Genomic DNA, 18,523 nt, shown 5'->3' on the forward strand with positions numbered 1-18,523 from the left:
GACTTCCTTCTTTAGCATTCCAGTCCCCTATGATGAAGAGGACATCTTTTTTTTGGTGTTCTAGAAGGTGTTGTAGGTCTTCATAGAACCGATCAACCTCAGCTTCTTCGGCCTCAGTGGCTGGGGCATAGACTTGAATTACTGTGATGTTGAATGGTTTGCCTTGGATTCGTACTGAGACCATTCTGTCGTTTTTGAGATGGTACCCCAGTACTGCTTTTCCCACCCTTTTGTTGACTGAGTGCTACTCCATTTCTTCTATGGGATTCTTGCCCACAGTAGTAGATATGATGGTCACCTGAATTAAATTCGCCCATGCCTGTCCATTTTAGTTCACCGATTCCCAAGATGTCGATGTTCAATCTTGCCGTTTCATGTTTGACCACCTCCAGCTTACCTTGATTCATTGATCTGACATTCCAGGTTCCTAAACAATATTGTTCTTTACAGCATTGGATTTTCTTTTCACCACCAGACACATCCACAGCTGAGTGTCCTTTTGGCTTTGGCCCAGCCACTTCACTCTTTCTGGCGCTACTTGGAAATTCCCTCTGCTCTTCCCCAGTAGTATATTGGACACCTTCCGACCTGAGGGGCTCATCTTCCGGCGTCATCTCTTTTAGCCTTGTGATATGTTCCATGGTATCCAGTTTCTTGGCAAGAATACTGGAGTGGGTTGCCATTTCCTTCTCCAGCGGGCCACATTTTGTCAGAACTCTCCACCATGACCTGTCCGTCTTGGGTGGCCCTGCACGGCATAGCTGATGGCTTCACTGAGTTACACAAGCCCCTTCGCCACAACAAGGCAGTGATCCATGAAGGGGGCTGGCAAGTAAAGCAGCGATTAATTCAGGAGTGCAGAACACTGGGGCCCCCGATGCAGCCCGCGAAGCCTCCTGGGGTTGTTGCATGATCAGTCTGATTGCAGCCAGGGCAACGGCCAAGGTGAGCCAGGATGGCCCATTCATTCCGTCGCACGTTGCATCTACGACTCGGGGGTCAACGGAGGCAAACACTGGGAGGGGCGCTAGCATGAGCAGCAAGCAGGGTCGTTCCTGAGATCCTGAACATCAGAAGAGCCCTGTAGCAGAATCAGATCAGGTTTCCCCACAGTAGCCAGCCAGATGCCTCCGAGAAGTCTGAAAGGGGGACAGGAAGCCAAACAGCCCTTCCCCCACCACACCTTCTGGTCTGTCCAAGTTATTGGTCTTCAGAAATAGACTGTGCTTGAGCATGGAGGTTCCATGGAAGCTATCATGTCTAATGGGCACCGATGGATTTATCTTCCGTGGATGTGTCTGACCCCCTTGGAAAGCCAGGGCCCATTCAGCGCATCTTGTGGCAGTGAGTCCCATGTGTTAACAGTGCAGGCTGCAAAGAAGGACTTTTTTTGGCCTCATCAGCTTCATTGAAAGGTTCTAGTGAAACAAGATGGGAAGAAAGTCTCCCCACCAAGCACAATTTCATAAACCTCTTCCCTGTCCACAGTGCCCACCCCCCACCCCCTGCTCCAGCTTAGTCAACTTTTTCCTAAACTAAAAAGCCCCTAACATTTTTTTCTCTTTTCCTCATAGGGAAATTGCCTCATGGGCAAGATTCAGACAAATAGCTGAATAAGGCATCCTGTGGTTCAGCAGGGGAACTTTAGCATCCTTCAGTAACAGACACAGTTGTTCAATTGCATAATGTTTGCAAGCCATACAATTTGGGGTGACATTGGGGAGGAATTTGGCGGGGGGGGGGGTCCAAGAATTTCATACTAACACCTTCTCCTCTGGTCCACACCGCCTCAGAGAACAACTGGCAATGAAAGTAGATAATGGGTTGAATGGACCAATCGGACAGCTCTGGAAGTCCTCCATACTAAACACCATCAAGTGTCGTCCGCAGGGGAGCAAATGCTCTGCCTTTCGCACTGCGTGGGATGATGTACCTTGCAGCTCTTCTCTGGAGTGGAGGCGAGAGATGGAGGAAGGCCACGCCCAGCCCCCGCCTTGCTGTCTTGGAATAGAGGGCCATTCCCACATCGCTCCACTGCTGGCTTCCCCCACCTCCGACTTGCGTGTGAAATACGAGGGGGCATAAAACCCCAAACTAGCTTCCTCCTGGGACCGTGTGCCAGCTTTACGAGGCCAGAGCATGGAGAGAGCACAACTTTGCTATCGCGCGAGCCCTGCTATTTACTACCACGTGCGTCCAGCCTGCCACGGGTTTAATTAACGTCGGTTTAAAAAAAAAGTTATCCTCGCACGATGGAGGGCAATGAATGCAAAGGGCTGTTGTCAATAAAGACAGAGTTGCCTGTGTGGGCCGGCGTGCGGCAAGGGAGCAGCGTATCAGCCAGGCAGTCATTACAGGCTTGATAAAACATACAGCGTGCTCCAGGAAGGGTACTATATATGAGGCTCTATAAAATGTGATCACGAGCCTGGGACCGCCAAGGGGCTGTGTGGTATAGCTGCTGGAAGGTCTGGATGCCAGCAGCAGGAGAAAGTGCATTGCAACAAATCAGCACAGTGCTTTGTGTGCTCCAGAAACTGGCCCGACTTTTGAAAGCATTTTTAGGGCCCATCCATGTAGGGCAGTAGTCCAGGAAATTGCAGCCTGATCTATTCCAGTTCCACTGGTAGGAGCCATGACTTCCACTAGAAACATTACATGTATAGAAGAACAAGCTTTGCCGAGGGAGAGCCAGCAATGCTTCTGCAAAGGGAAGTTACGCTGGATAGCTATGACCATTCGGAATGGAACCTCCATGCTCAGAGGCAGTCTGCTTCTGGGCACTAGTTGCTGGGGGAGGGGAAACAATGGGAGGGGGCTCTTGACCTCAGGTCCTGCTTGTGGGCTTCCCGGCGGCATCTGTTAGGCCAGTGTCAGCTCCTGGTTTGTGACGGCCCTTGGGCAAGGCACCTTGGTGGGCTCCCTGGGCGAGTCAGCCTTCTCGCCACCATTGTCACCAGCTCCTGCTGCTCCCCTTCCTCACCATGGCTACCGCTTGCTTGCTTGACGAGCAGAGAGGGAGGGAGGGAGCAAGCAGGCTGTGGCATCTCCTGCCCCTCCTCTTAGGCCAGAGCCAGAGGCAGGTGAACAAGCAGGGGGCAATGACGAGAGAAACACGCTTGTCAGTTGGCCCCTGCTGGGGCGTGGGCCCTCGGCCGGTGCCCCACCATGCCTACCGCTGACGCTGGCCTGGCTGCTCTGGGATACAGGATGGTGGATCAGATGGACTCACCTTGTTCTGATCCGGCAGGTCTCTTCTAATGGCCTTTCATCCCCCTACCATCTCACTCTTGCTCTCAGAGCTGAGGCTACTCTCCCCTGAGCCTGCAGTCCATCCTTCCATTTTCCATTGTGGCTACACCTTGAAACACCCCCAGGCCAGCACCAGTGCAGCAGCCGGGGCTGGACTGTGGGGCCAGAGCCCCCCCAGAGCATGGCAGGCGATGAGGGCCCCAGAAGCAAGCTCTGCGTTATTCCAGTCAGCAAGAGAGTGCTCTGATTTCAGTGAGCTCAAAATGCAAACCTCAGAGGATCCTTTCCTTATCAGGGCTGGCAAACAGTTATTGTTCCAATGCCTCTGGCACACAGGAGCAGCTGGAAAGCATGGAATGGCCATTGCGGGGGACGGGGGGAGGAACGCTAGCTGTGTGCTTCACCACTCAGGCAACACGCAGGCCCTCGAAACGGGGGCCCATGAGATCATTAGCCGCTCATGCCACAGAGCCACCTGAAAGCCCACAACGGCCTCTGACTCCCGACACAGGAGATGAGGTGGCACGGTCCTCTTATGGCCCTTCTTTAGAAAGAAAGGCACGAATGGGCAGTTTTCCTGCCTGAGGCAAAGGGCAAGGTGGCTCCCACCTCCCATGTCACATGCGGATCGGCAGCTGAACCATTCTTCAGCCCTGGCCACAGGACGGCATCTCCCACCCACCCGAGGCAGCAGACCGGCCTAGGGGGCGAAGGCAGCACACAGGCCGCTCTCCTCCAACATCTCACCGCCCCCGCCCCCATAATTGGATCTCCCATCTGAGGTAGCCAGCGGGGCCTCCCCAGGCCTGCCTGCTGCCAGGGCTTGTCTGGGGGTGCCGTCACAGACCATCCAACCTTTCTGGGTGATCTCTGGGGTCATCAGGAGAGTTGCCACCTCCTACGCATTGCTGTGATAGTCCCCAGGGGCAGCTTCCAGCAGAGAAATGGATTTCTCTAAGCCAGGGGCTGGAGCCTTGGTGGCTGCCAAGACAGGTGGCTGTGGGCCCTACGTTGCCTACCCTTGCCCTAGGCTCTCGTAACCTCGGCTATTCGCTATCGGGCCAAGTTTCAGGTATTAGTACTAATGTACAAAGCCCTAACCCACTTGGGACCAGGACACCTGAGAGGGCGCCTCCTTCCTTACCAACCTGCCTAGTCACTGAGGGCATGGGAGGGCCTGCTCCTGGTGGTTCCACATGGACCTATGGCCTGGCTGGAGTCCACCAGAAGAGCCGTCAGCGTGGTGGCCCCCTTCCTGTGGAACTCCCTGCCTCTGGAGGTCAGGCAGGCGCCAACATTGTGTTCCTTCCAGCACTGCCTGAACACACTGTAATTTCAAGAGGCCTTCCTTGAGGGGCCAGCCACGGTTTATTAAATTCAGCCTTATTGGAACTTGTCTTTTTAAAAATGTTTTGACTGTTTAACGTGGTGTTTTATTCTTTCATCCTTGCTGTTCATGGCTCCAATGGACTTTTAGGTTCCTTCCAACCCCACTGTTCTATGATTCTATGATGTGGAGCGGTATATAAATATTGTAAATAATAAAATAATAATAATAACAACCTGTACCTCCACCCACCTGTGTTTCGGCCAATGTCAGGGATGGCAAACCTCCTGCCCATTGGCCGGATACGGCCCGCATATCCAGCCTACCAGCTTCTCTCCCAGGCCCCACCGCTCTCCCCAGGCCCCACCCCCTATCCCCAGGACGCTTCATCTCTTCTTGGGCATGTCCCTCTAGTCTCTGGATTAAGCAGTCTTGTGGGTCCTGATCTGGGTGGATCTTAACTGGCTTATTTGACCCCATATTTGCGTGTTGAGTAGGTGCCCTGGTGCCCTCCAGACATTTTGGACTACAACTCCCATATTCCCCACCCATTGGCCATGATGGCTGGGGCTAATGGGAGTTGTAGTCTGAGGCATTTGGAGGGCGCTAGGTTGCCTGCCCCTGCTTTGGGGAGCGGCAGAACAAGAGACTGCAAGCTGGGCAGCCTCAGAGTGCATCTCAAAACAGAAGTGACTGTTGCACCACCCTGATGGCTTCTAAGCAAAGGTGGTCTATAAATGTTAACAACAAATAATAACTAATAGCTAAGCCTCGTTTTTAATCACAAAGTCCTGCTGCTGTGTAAGCCAGTATGATGACAAATGACTGATTTATGGTTTGTGCTTTAGCATTGTTTTTCTGGCCACAGTTTATAATTTAGAAATGTCCCCTTATTTTGGACACCAGTCAATCCATTCTTAGAAAATGGTAATTTGTAGACCCCCAAATCATTACAGTTTTACAGTGCAATCTATGCAGTCTATTCAGAAGTAAGGCCCACTGAGTCCAATGCAGCTTACTCACAGGTAAATATGTAAGGGATCGCAACCTTTGTTCTGGCCATATATCTGGACTGACACACCCCTCTACCAATTCATTTTCCCGGGGGCCCCTGGGGGCACGAGGGTGAGAAGTGGAGGAAAGACCCCTGGTGCACCACAGGGGCAGTCATTGAAAGTTTGGCCCGTTTCCTTCTCTCTTAATTCATAAACCGGCTGGCGTGAGTAATATTCCCAAGAGAGCATTTAGACGGGAGCCTGAGTGAGTAATTTAGTGGGAACATTAAGACGGCACCGGATTACTTATTTATGGGAACTTCTTGACAGATCTGTCGCTTAATAATTTATACCACTCAGCATTTAGCCAGGGTCGCCAGTAAATAATTCACTTATTATAAACTAAGGGATGTTTTATGATCTGCTGAGTTATGGCCTCCCTCCTGATTCGGAGCCATAAATATGAGAAGTGACAGTGGACTGTGTAATAGCGAGAGCTCCCATCCTCCCATTGTCTGCGTCTCAGAACAATGCCACAAAAGAATCCGCCCTGATCCTTTTTCTGATCGTGGTGCATGGAGCAGCCCTCCCCGGGCCAACCCCAACATTGTGTGCTGCTGGAAAACGTCGCTTTGTTTCACAAAACCTCAGGATGAACCACACATTAACATAATTAAGACCACCTTGCACCAGGCCCTGAGCAACTTGGAGGCTCTGCAGTGCCCCTGCCCACGTTTGCATCCTGCCGATTGCTCTGGGCTTGGAAGATCAGGCCTCGCACTGCAGGAGACACAGGCGCACACGCACACGGATAGCCATGGTCCCAGCAAGGGTGTTTGAAAATGTGGCAGCACACAAGAAGCTGAAGAGCTTGCTAAGAACTTCTCAGGGTGACCTTTTCCTCTGTCTCAACGTCTGAAAGCAAGGGGGAGTGTAAACCTTTTCTGTAGCTCAGTGGTGGAGCCCCTGTTTTGCACGCAGAAGGTCTGATACCCAGCAGCTCCGGGCTGGAAAAACTCCTGCCCCAAACCCAGAGAGCTGCTGCCAGCCAGTGTCGACAATACTTTGCTAGATGAACCAAGGGTATGACTCCATATAAGGCAGCTTCTGATGTTCCTATGTGTCTATTTTAGCTGGAGGGCCAGAATCCACCTGGGAAAAGCTCACGGGGGGAAGGGGCTCATTCTGGTGGTGGGCTTAAAGCTTTCACTGCCGGTAACTAAACAGGAAATGATGGGAATCGCAGTCCAACAAATCTGGAGGGCACTGGGTTGAGGAAGGCTCACACACACACACACACACACACACAACCTGCCAGATGAAGATTATACTTCTGAAGATTATACTGAAGATTATACTACAAAAGCTTCTGCCATCATAAATGTGTTAGTCTTTAAGATACCATAAGACCCTTGGTTGATTCTGAACATTGATAGAGTTATGGAAATAAAACTCACTGTAGTATCTCAACATTGCATGATGGGGGCTCCTGCATTCACATAATAAACCGTACCATGAATGTATCCATGGTTGCTTTCCTGTGCCCGAGGGCTGGATGGCATGCAACCTTGCTTCCCTTGCCACCACTCCTACCAGGGTCCCCACATAAGGAAGCCACGTGCAAGGCTGTTACTGGTCCTGCAGCCACACATGTCATCCTCTTGCATTCCAAGGACTGGATTGGTGGGGGAAGAGAGATGTCGCACTGTAGATTATTCTGTGCTCATCCGCCCTCGCCCTGCCTGCCCCCATGGGCCTTCTCCACTCTTCTGAAGCTCAAACGGGTTTATTATCTCATCGTCTCACTGCGACCAAATTGATCAATGTTTCACACAGCTGGAAAAGCAGCAGGCAAAGAATCGGGGATTAAGCAAGGGAGAAGCATCTGATTTTGCTAAGCCTCTTCCCCCTCCCCCTTTGTGCTCTGCTGCTTTCCCTAGTCAAAGGTTGGTCTCCCTACCCGTCTGAACTCCTACAAACGGCTGCTGGATCGCGCAAGCTGTTCTTCTCACGGCTGGGCACCCATGCAGACTAACTCCGCGAAGGCTTCCCCGGAAGGAAAGCCTTCTTGCATTCTCTCCAGAAGGTGCTCAGGATCAAGCTCTGGAAAAGGGTTCCAGAATGGCTGGATGTGGAAGGTTACCACAGGTTGCCCTCAGCATTCGTGATAAGATGCAGAGAAGGAAGTTGACGCTCAGATCAAAATATGTCTGACTCTCCATTCTGGAAGCCTCGTGTGCTGCTGTTGTAGACAAAACATGTCTCCAGACATGTCCGCAGCACCTTCAGCAAAGGAATTCGACTTCTTCCGCTGTGTGCGTGCGCTTGATCTGAGCTGGTCCAGGGCCAGCATCAAGGGTCAGCATAGCCGGGCGCCTGCCAAGGGCCCACGCCCCAGCAGGGGCCCACTGACAAGAGCCCCCGCACCCTGGCCCAGGCAACAGAGGTGGTGAGAAGGGGGAGCAGGAGATGCCACCGCCTGCTTGCTCCTGGCCCTCTGCCTGTCAAGCAGAGGGAGGGGCCCATGGGAGGAGTCTCGCCCAAGGGCCCCCAAAACCTGGGGCCGGCACTGATCCAGACAATCTGATAGGCAGGAAACTGCTGACCAGTGTTGGGTGTGCGCGCGCGCGCGTGTGTTTTAAAAAGAACATTTGGCTTACACGGGTTTTATTTTCATTTTCAAGAAAAAAGGCATCAAGGGAGATGGAAACCCAAGAACTCTTGGCTGTCACCTGGGCAGCAGCATCTCATTCAGCAAAATGCCCAGAAGGAAGATATTAGAAGAGGATGCTGGCTGGGGAATCTGATGGATTGTGGAAGGGGGCCTAGAGTGCAATCACAGGAAAAATTGCAGCCATGAAATATGAACGCCTCTTGGCACGCCAGGCTATGGGAGAGCAGAATTCCTCCGCTCCACGGGTGCCTCTGGTCTCCACATCAGGAACGGTGGGAGAGGGTGATCTGGGCACAAAGGGGAGGCCACCGCTTGGCACGTGGGATGGCCCTCAGGCCTGGCCCGGGGGGAGAGGCTCCAGCACCACCCGCAAACACCAAAACGCCAGTTGAGCCATGCAATTCCTGTCGAGGATGACTCCACAGAAAGCTGCCAACTCTGGCTTCATATTTCCATGGGCAAAATGCTCCTTGGAGCACCCCCAAAAGGAGCCTAAACTGAGCAAGGCCTGACCAGGAGTCTTGCTGCTCCAGGAACTCCACAGCCATGAGTCACAAAGGCTAAATGGAGCCTCCATGCCCAGAGGCACTTCACCTTGAAATGCCAGTTACTGTGGGGTTGGGGGAGAAGGGACACTGAGCAAGGCAGATTCTCTTGTGGAGGAGGAGGAGGAGAAGGGGGGCTGATCTTTCTGCTGCTGCTCCCCAACCCAAACAGGGCTTGGCTTGGAGACTTTTGCAGCGGGGGCTCCAAATCAGGCCCTGTTTGCAGGCATCTGGTTGGCCCCTGTGGGGAACAGAATGCTCAGCCAGTTGGCCCTTGGGCCTGATCCAGCAGGGCTCTTACTGTCATGCGCAGCCTGCGTTTCCAAGTGGTTAGAGGCTCCGGGCCGGGGTTTGATGCCCTTTGGGTGGAGGGCACTGGAGACGCTTTGGCGCTCTGGAAGGTTTGCGTTTATTTATGGGTACCCAGGTTTTGCCTAGCTGGAGGCACATGGCTCAGATGCTCCCACAGACAGCCCAGCCCCACAGGTCCCACATCAGATCTCCTCAGGCAGCCTCCCCAACCTGGTGGTGTCCTCCAGATGCACTGGACGAGACACGAAGGGAGCTGTAGTCCAACATGTCTTAAGGACACCAGGTGGACGAAGGCTATCCAAAAAGAGGAAGTGCAACACTAGAAAAAGAAGGCAAATGAAGAACATGGACCTGCAGAACATTTCCATGTGCAGCTTTGTATGTATAGATGCCCATTCGGAAATAATTACCTCATTTAAATAGAAATGCACCCTGCCTTAGCGGGGGAAACTGTGAGGGGGTGAGCTGTGTGCTGCCACCTGTGGATGGGTAACTTTGAGGCCCCGGCTCCGCGCGCCCTTCTTGGGGCTTTTGGATCTTTAAACTGGACTCAGACCAGAGCACCCTTCATGTAGAGGGTGGCCCTCTTTGAAGTAGGGTACCTGGCCACCTCAGAACACAGGCTGCACCCAAGACCCCAGCTCAGCTCCCTGGCTCTCTCCCAGTCTCTGCCTAGAAGTGGGGCTTGTTCTTTGTTTCCTTCACAGACACAGAGGCAGCATCACCCTCGGCCTCAGGTCGTCGTCGTGCCGTGTCCAGAACAAACTCCACTCCGCCAAAGCGTAGCCACCGCCCCGCCGAGCTGCGGTTCGATCAGGTGGCGGGAGGATTAGCCGGCGCAATGCACTGTGCCAGGGTACGCCCGATTGTACGACAAGCTTCGAGGAGGCTCCTTCCGTACACCCCTCAGCCTCAGGTGATCTCCATCTACGTCCTGGTCCTTGTGGGCCATTTGCCTATAATGCCCTAACAAAGGAGATTCCTGCCAACTTTGCCAAGGCCATTAAGGGCAACCCTGCCCCACCCCCCATCTTCCATCCCCACCCCCATCCATGGGGGCCAGTCAGTCAATGGCTGTTTGCAAAGGTACATGAATGGCAGCCCTGCTGGGGGGGGGGGGGGGCTGGCGAAATGCCTCCGCCGGCCAGGTGGAGAAAGGGCGGGGGGGGCGCCCATGTCCTGTTTGGGGATTTACTGGAGGCCCCTGGAACGGACGTGGCTCGTGCCCAGAGCCAGCTCCTTCTCTTCCACCCTCCAGGCCTCCATTTCCCCAGCCCAGCCTCCCCAACCTGATCCCCTCCAGACGTTTTGGACTTCAGCTCTCATCAGCCCCGGCCAGCGCGGCCAATGGTCAGGCGCGGTGGGAGTTGTAGTCCACAGCGTCCGGAGGGCGCCCGGGTGGGGAGCGGCTGCGCCCGCCCATCGCGGCCATCGGATCGCGGCGCCCGCCCTGCCCGAACGGGCCAGCCGGGCCCACTGCGGCGCGCGAGGACAGGGGTGACGGCAGCGACTCGCGCGTCCCCGCCCCACCCGGGTGCTGCGGGGGGGGGGCATAGAATGGTGGGGTTGGAAGGGGCCCACGAGACCCTCGAGTCCAGCCCTGAAATTACGGACATATCCCACCCTCGGAATACCCGACGGGCCTTGCACGCGTCCGCCGCCCCCACGCGTCCTCCAGGCACAGCCACGTGTTCCCAGGCGTCAAATTCCGGGCCTGGAATATTTTTGGGCCCCCACACCGCCCCCCCAGCCGGCCCAGTAATAAAAACAACGCCCCTTCCCCACTTCGGGCACCTCACTTTCCAGTTCCATCCACAAAACCGCCCCCCCCCCCGCCCCGGAATTCAGCCCAGCCGGCAGAAGTAGCCATCAGCTCCGCGGGTCGCGGGGGGCGCAGGATAAGCACATGGATTCCCCGGGCGGGGAGGCCAGAGCGCCCCTGCAGAACCAGCCGGGCCTGCTCCGGCCCGCAGAAGAGCCGGCCGCGCGGAGGGCAGCCAGGCCGAGGGGGCCAGCTCCGCCGCAGACCCACGGCCCGCGATGGCGCGCGGCGCGCCTGCCCGAGGCACGGGGCTGGCCTGGCGGCTCCCCAGCGCTCCGGCGCGTCCTGGGGAGGAGAGGGGCCCAGCGCTTTCCGCAGCCGGCGGGGTGCGGGCCTCGAGGGGGCCGCACAGGTTCCCCAGGGGGCTGCTGGACGCGGGGAGCGCTCCTCGCGCCGACCGCCCGCGGGCCCGCGCGGCTCTTCCCTCTTCTCTCCTTTAACAGATTTTCCGCGCGAAGAGGGAAGACGGAAAAGCGGTGGGAAAACACGGGGGGGGGGGCTGTGAGAAGAAGGCGATGATGTCTGCATCCCTGGTAAAGTCCCGTGAATGCGGCAGGGCGAAGTCACAATAAAAGCCTCGTCTGGAAGCACCCAGCGACAAGAAGCGGCAGTCCCACTTCCTTCTGCATGAGTCTGGAGTGCTGTTGCTTCTAGATGCAGTTTTTATCTTTGCTTTCTCCTTCCCTCCCTCCAGGAAGGTGTGCCTGGGTGTGATCCCGTTTCTTTATCCTCCCAACAACCTTGTGAGGTAGGCTGGATTGTGCAAGAAAGAGTGTGAGTGGCTTTCCACTTGTAGGAGTTTTCTATTCAGCCTGGTGATTACAGCATGAGCTCCCCCCCCCCCCCGCCATCCCAGCCTAACCTACCTCACTGGGTCATTGTGAGGATAGCGTGGGATGGAGCCCATAGAGAACCGAGCACCCTGCCTTGAGCTCCTTGGAAGAAAGGCAGGATTTTAAAATGCAATAAAATAGGCCAGCCTCATCGGGGGTCCTGTGTCCAGTTTCGTGTGGCACATTTTAAGAAGAATCCAGACAGACTGGAACAGGTCCAGAGAAGGGCAACGGAAATCATCCGGGGTATGGAAGACAAGTCCTATGAGGACAGGTTGTAGGGACTGGATACTCTTAGCCTGGAGAAGGGGGCAGGGGCTGTCTCACAGAAGGTGGCCCTGAGTTCTCTCCTGCTCCAGAGGTCAAGAGTAGATGTAACAGGCTTAAGCTACAGGAGGGTGGATTTTGGTTGAACATTAAGGAGAAATACCCTACGACAAGGCTGCATATTGTCGCCCTGCTTATTTAACTTATATGCAGAGTACATCATGAGAAACGCCGGGTTGGATGAATCACAGGTCGGAATTAAGATTGCCGGCAGAATTATCAACAACCTCCGATACGCAGACAATACCACCCTAATGGCAGAAAGCGAAGAGGATCTCAAGAGCCTCTTGTTGAGGGTGAAAGAGGAGAGTGCAAAAGCTGGTTTGAAACTCAACATTAAATAAACGACTATCATGGCATCTGGCCCCATCACTTCCTGGCATATGGAAGGGAAAGAAATGGAAGCAGTGACAGATTTCATTTTCTTGGGCTCCAAGATCACCGCAGACGGTGACTGTAGCCATGAAATTAAAAGACGCTTGCTCCTGGGGAGGAAAGCTATGGCAAACCTAGACAGCATAGTAAGAAGCAGAGACATCCCCTTGCCGACAAAGGTCCGTCTAATCAAAGCTCTGGTTTTCCCAGTAGCAACATATGGCTGTGAGAGCTGGACTATAAGGAAGGCTGAGCGCCGAAGAATCGATGCTTTCGAACTGTGGTGCTGGAGAAGACTCTTACGAGTCCCCTGGACTGCAAGGAGGTCAGATCAGTCCATCCTAAAGGAAATCAACCCTGAGTGCTCATTGGAAGGACAGATGCTGAAGCTGAAGCTCCAATATTTTGGCCACCTAATGCGAAGAGAAAACTCTCTGGAAAAGACTGATGCTGGGAAAGACTGAAGGCAAAAGGAGAAGGGGACGGCAGAGGATGAGATGGCTAGATAGCATCACCGATGCAATGAATATGAACTTGAGCACACTCCAGGAGAGAGCGCAGGACAGGAAGGCCTGGCGTGCTATGGTCCGTGGGGTCATGAAGAGTCGGACACGACTGAACGACTGAACAACAAAGAGGCATTTTACTATGGGATGTGCTACCTAGAGGGGAGGTGAAGTCTTCAAGCAGGCTGAACAGCCATCTGTCAAGGATGCTCTAGCTATGGATTTCCCACATCGTGCACTGGGATGGACTAGATGTCCTCCAAGACTCCCTCTAGCTCTAGGATCCTATGTTCTTGGGCGAGCTCCAGATGAAGGACCAAGCCAAATGCTGTTCAGCACCCTGGATGCCGATGAACATCACTTCATGTGGTCCATAGCTTTGTACATGGGGATAGCTTACTGGGGGATGCTGGGAGATGTAGTCCAAACCTCTGGAGGGCACCAGGTGGGGGGAAAGCTGGACTAGACAGGCCTTTGAGCAGATCCAGCGGGGCTTTCCTCAGGAGCCATGGGAGCACGTGTTGCCCCCAAAGACCCTCCTTACTAGGCTAGTCTTTGCAAAATCACACTGAGTCTTAACGCTTCCTTTTAGCTCATCCAGGCTTACAGGCAAGAGAAAATGCCAGAGGCCTGTCCGGAAGCAGCTGTCGAATTCGTCTTGGCCTCAGCTCCTATACCTATGGGGCTGTCCTCGCACGCAGCCCAGGATTCCCATCTCTGTCAGACAGAGAGAAGCCCAATCTTCCACTAGACCCCACCCCTCCCCCACAGTTCCCACGCAGCCCGAAGCCGTCCGAAGCCTCTTGCAAAGCTCCAGCCGCCTGTCGTCTCCAGCAGCCACATGCCGGAGGGGTGTCGATATGTCTCCATTGCAACATCTCCATCCTGGAGGGTCGGCAGCCAGCCGGAAAAGTCCCAGAGCTGAGTTGGCGCAGAGGAGCTTGACTAAGCCGCTCTTGTGTAAGAATTCATGACTTTCTCGAGAAGAGGGTAGTGAAAGTTCTTCCGTGCCCTGGATCACCAGGGCCTGGCCCTGCCGCTACAACTCAAGACGAGTCACGCTGCCCACCCCCTGCTACACTCACAGCCCTCTCTTGTTCCCTGCCCTGGTCTGGAAGGGGGAAGCCAGAGGATAGGGCTGTGCAGGGACTCCCCAATCCAACTCAGAAGCTGCTTCGTGGCATCAGAGTCAGGCCCGATTCGGCTCGGGCTTATTCAGTGGGGCCCCGACCCGACTTGACCCCGAAGCGGGATTGGGATGCACCCCCCCAGCTCCTTTCCTTGCCGCCGCCACTTCCATCATGGCCTTCTCATTTGTTGCAGCGCCTCCTCCTCCAACGCCATCTTCTCACCGCCACCTTCGCCGCTAGGGATGGCACAGAATTCTGCCACGGACCTTGGTGAGGCCGAATGCCAGTGCATTCGGCCCCCCGAACTCCGTGTCGGAACAGCCTACCTCCCCCCCGGGACGAGACTTACCTGGGGTGGATCGTCCAGGCGGTGGCGGCTCTGCCAGTGGCGGCGGCGGCCGGTCTTCCGACCGGCGGCCGCCACTGCCATTTCCAGTGTTAAAAAAAAAAAAAAAAGACGTGATAGGCTATGTAAAGATTTACGTAGTCTATCATGGCTAGGTTAAAAAAACAAACGAACAACGTGATAGGCTACGTAAATCTTTACATAGCCTATCATGTCTGACTTAAAAAAAAAACAAAAACGCGCGTATGCAAATGGCGGCTACGGCCGCTGCCATTTGCGTTCCTTATTTTGGCCCGTCTTAGTCTATGTAAATATTTATGTAGACTAAGACGGCAAAAATAAGGGGAACGCAAATAGCGTCCGCTAGGCTATTTGTGTTCCCCTTATTTTCGCCGTCTTAGTCTATGTAAATATTTACGTAGACTAAGACGGGCCAAAATAAGGAACGCAAATGGCGGTGGCCATAGCTGCCACCATTTGCGTACGTGCGTTGTTGTTTTTTTAAAAAGTCAGACGTGATAGGCTATGTAAAGATTTACGTAGCCTATCACGGCTGACTACAGGGACACAAACAGCGGCAGCTACAGCCGCCGCCATTTGCGTCCCTGCTAGCCAGCGGCCGGATGTCCGGCTGCTGGCGGAGCCGGCCAGCGGCTCCACGGAATCCCCGCGGAGTGGAGCCGGCTGGCCAGGTTTCTGGGGGAGAGGCGCAGAGCGCCTCCCCCCCCGGCAAGGATTCCAGGGGGAGGGACAGAGCGCCTCCCCCCCCCCCCCGCGGAACCCGGCGGAGACAGGTAAGGGCAATTTCGTACATCCCTATTCGCTGCTGCTTTCACCGCCTTTGCCGCCACCTTCTCCTCACTGCCGCCTTCGCCGCCGCCGCTGCCACCACCAGCTCCTGAGGCCCGGATGCACGCCGGCTCTTATTTCAGGGAGTTGCCATTTTTAAAATGGCAACCTCCTGGAAGTTCCTGGTAGTTTCCCTTTTAAAAATGGCAACTCCCTGCATTAACAGTCAGCACGCGTCCAGGCCACCGGACCTGGTGGCGGTGCACTGAGCTTCGGAGAGCCCCCAACCCACTCTGAGTCGTTTTGTGTCCCCTTTGCTTCACTTCAGAAGGGGATCAAAGTGACCCAAAGCAGCCCGCTTCAACTCGGGGTTCAGGCCTCGGGCTGAAGCAGTACACAGCCCTGCCGGAAGAGGCACCTCTGCCCATCACCTGCACCTACTTGGGCCATCCTAGCTCCCATTGAGACGCGTCCCCAGAATCTTACTGCCCGCCAACTGTCCTTTGACACGCCTTAACAGGTACCCAGGCTGATAGCTCTACATACAGAAATCTTAACATCAGAGCATGCAGAGCTGGAAGGGACCTCGCAGTCAGAAGCACTGTGCTGTAAGGGCCCCCAAAGGCCATTCAGATCAACCCCGACCCATTGTAATACTTCAGCTGATTTTTCTACTGGTCTTAAGAATGTTGTGTGAGCTGTCTGGGAGGATGTGCATGTTTAAATAATAAGCGTCAGGAGAAACCTTCTCACGGTCAGAGCGCCAGACAAGGGGACCCACTGCCTGGGGGTGGGGCTCTCCGTCGCCGGAGGAATTTGAGCAGATACTGGGCAGGCAGCTGTCAGGGAGGCTTTAAACCGGATTCCTGCACTGAGCAGGGGGGGGGGGGGACCCAATGCCAAAAAGGCAGAAGAGAAAACAACATTCTCAGGTGCTAGAAAAAGCTCTCATGAGTTGGACGCCTTTCGGAAAGGCGTTTCCTTCCTCAGGGGTGACTCATCTTTCTCCACGGATACCTCAAAAAGCCTTGCCAATGCTCCCCCCGCCTCAAACTGCTCGAGGTTGGACTTCATGGCCCAAACGGCCTCTTCCAATGCTGTGCTTCTGTGAAACCCAGCATCCCCTCCCGCAGGCAGGCTCAGGAACAGCGGCCACCAGAGCGGTGGGGGGTGTCTCCTGGCGCGGCCTCCCCTGCTGCGGGCAGTGCTGCTCTTTGCCTCTCGGAGATCCGGGCCATCCGGTTCCTGGGGCTTCTGCGGAGGAGGAGGGATGGGGGGAAGGAGGAGAGCAAGCTTCTGTTGCATTTCTCAGGAAGGCCAAGACTTCTGTTTGTCTCTTAACCTTCCTCTGTGTGGAAAGAGGAAGGCCTTCAAAACAGTCACCCTCACATGCATCCCAGGAACACAAAATCACAGCATCACAACTGTTCAAATGATCCCCCCACACACGCTCCCCGGTAAGTGGAGGCAGGGGCGGTGCTGGCCCAAGAAGCAGAGCCCAAACGGTGTCTGCACCCGCCCATCCCCGCGAGGGACGGCGCTGGCTGCACCACTCAGACCCCAGTTCTTGCCTTCATCTGCCTTGCCGCCCTGCCCCCGCCGCATGGCGCTGCTGATCACCGCCAGCCGCAAGGCTGGGCCGGCCCCGGCTGGAGGCCCTCGACCCCTCTAGTTCTTAGACCTGTGCAATCTCCAACCAGTCCCCGTCTGAGCACAGAGCAACTGCAGAGAACTCCTGGGCATTCTGGATCTCCACCCCGCCTTCATGTGCACACCCCGGCAGATGTCACCTCCTAAGCAGGCGCATGGCAAGGGCTGCATCGTGCACAGGGTGGTCAGGGCACATGGCCAACTGGCCTCAGGCTGCGGGATGGGCCCTGCAGGGTGTGCAGAGCCCTTGCTGCAGTCCTGCAACTAAGATTTACACCACCTCGGAGTTCTCAGCACTGTGGGGTGCTGCTGCAGCAGCATTTCCATGCTCCTTGGGTTCAGGGCCATGGCGGCAGTTTGATGGCGCCGCACACAGGGGCTAAGGCTGTGGCAGGCAACCTGGCACCCTTTGGACTACAAGTCCCCTGAGGCCCAGCTGGCATGGGCAATGGTCAGGGCACATGGCACTTGCAGTCCAAAACATCTGGCAGGCTCCAGGTTCCCTACCCCTGGGCTCAAGCACTTGGGACTGCAGTCTAGATAAAGAGGTGCTGAAGGCTGTGCTGGGGGCCGGGCGGGACATGGTAGATGTTTATAAAATTATGCATGATGAGGATTGAGGAAATCTGCCCCCCACACTGGAATTTTATTCCATAATATTCCAGAATATTATGCTGGAATTTGAGCCCACGCAATGAAAGGCACTGGATTCAGGACAGTAAAAAGAGAAGCCCCGCTTCACGTAACCAGTCATTGACTGCTGCTGGCTTTTACGCCAGGTTTATTCTATTTTAAACTTCTAAAGGTGTTATATTATGCTTTATCATGCTATATTTTATGATTTTTTTGGTTTTGGCTATTTGGTTTTTGTGATCCACCCAGAAAGCTTCAGCTTTTGGGCGGTATAGAAATGACGACTCACTGCCACAACATGTGGCCATGGGAAGGGGAGGTGTCTGTCAATGGCTACCAGTCCTGGTGGCTGTGCGGAACTGCCACATGCTGGTTCCTGGGGGGCCGCTGCAGGAGACACCCGCTGCCTTCACGTCCTGCTCACCTGCTTTGGGGAGAGCACGGCCAGAAACAGCACACCAGATGAGATGGTCTGATCCATGAGCAAGGCAGACATATGATGCCTGTACTCAGATCTCATCAGGCCCACGTTCGCGGAAACGGCCTTATGTGCAGGCCCTGGTGGAGCCAGGCACATGCTGTGGGTCATATGGGTCCTGCTGAGGTGGTAGTTGCCAAAGCTGTGAGGAATGGAGGGCCAGGGTGCATTCCGGAAGCACAGACACGCGATTCGCCTGCAGGCGACTTTGGACATCTTACGTGGATGTTTGAAAAAGGTGAGCAAGCACAAGCGATGTTCAAGCCCAAACCCATGAAAAAGAGGGTCCAAGGGCTCCCTCCCTCCCTCCCCCAGCCAGAGCACCAGCAAAAGGGGATGACAGCCTGGCCTCCGCAGCAGACTGAAAGGCCTCTTTAAAAGCACGCCCCTCCGACCTGGCCTGCCCCGCATCTGGACCCTCCTTCTGGAGCCCCTCAGACTGCAAGCCCTGGGGAGGAGGCCACGGGCCCTGATCCTGACTTTGGTACAGCGCCTAGTTAACATGGGCATTCTAATAAATAAAAGGGTA

This window comes from Heloderma suspectum, chromosome 17 (genome assembly GCF_057233095.1).
Source record: "Heloderma suspectum isolate Gila_16-S chromosome 17, 16-S_ref, whole genome shotgun sequence".
Lineage (NCBI taxonomy): Eukaryota > Metazoa > Chordata > Lepidosauria > Squamata > Helodermatidae > Heloderma > Heloderma suspectum.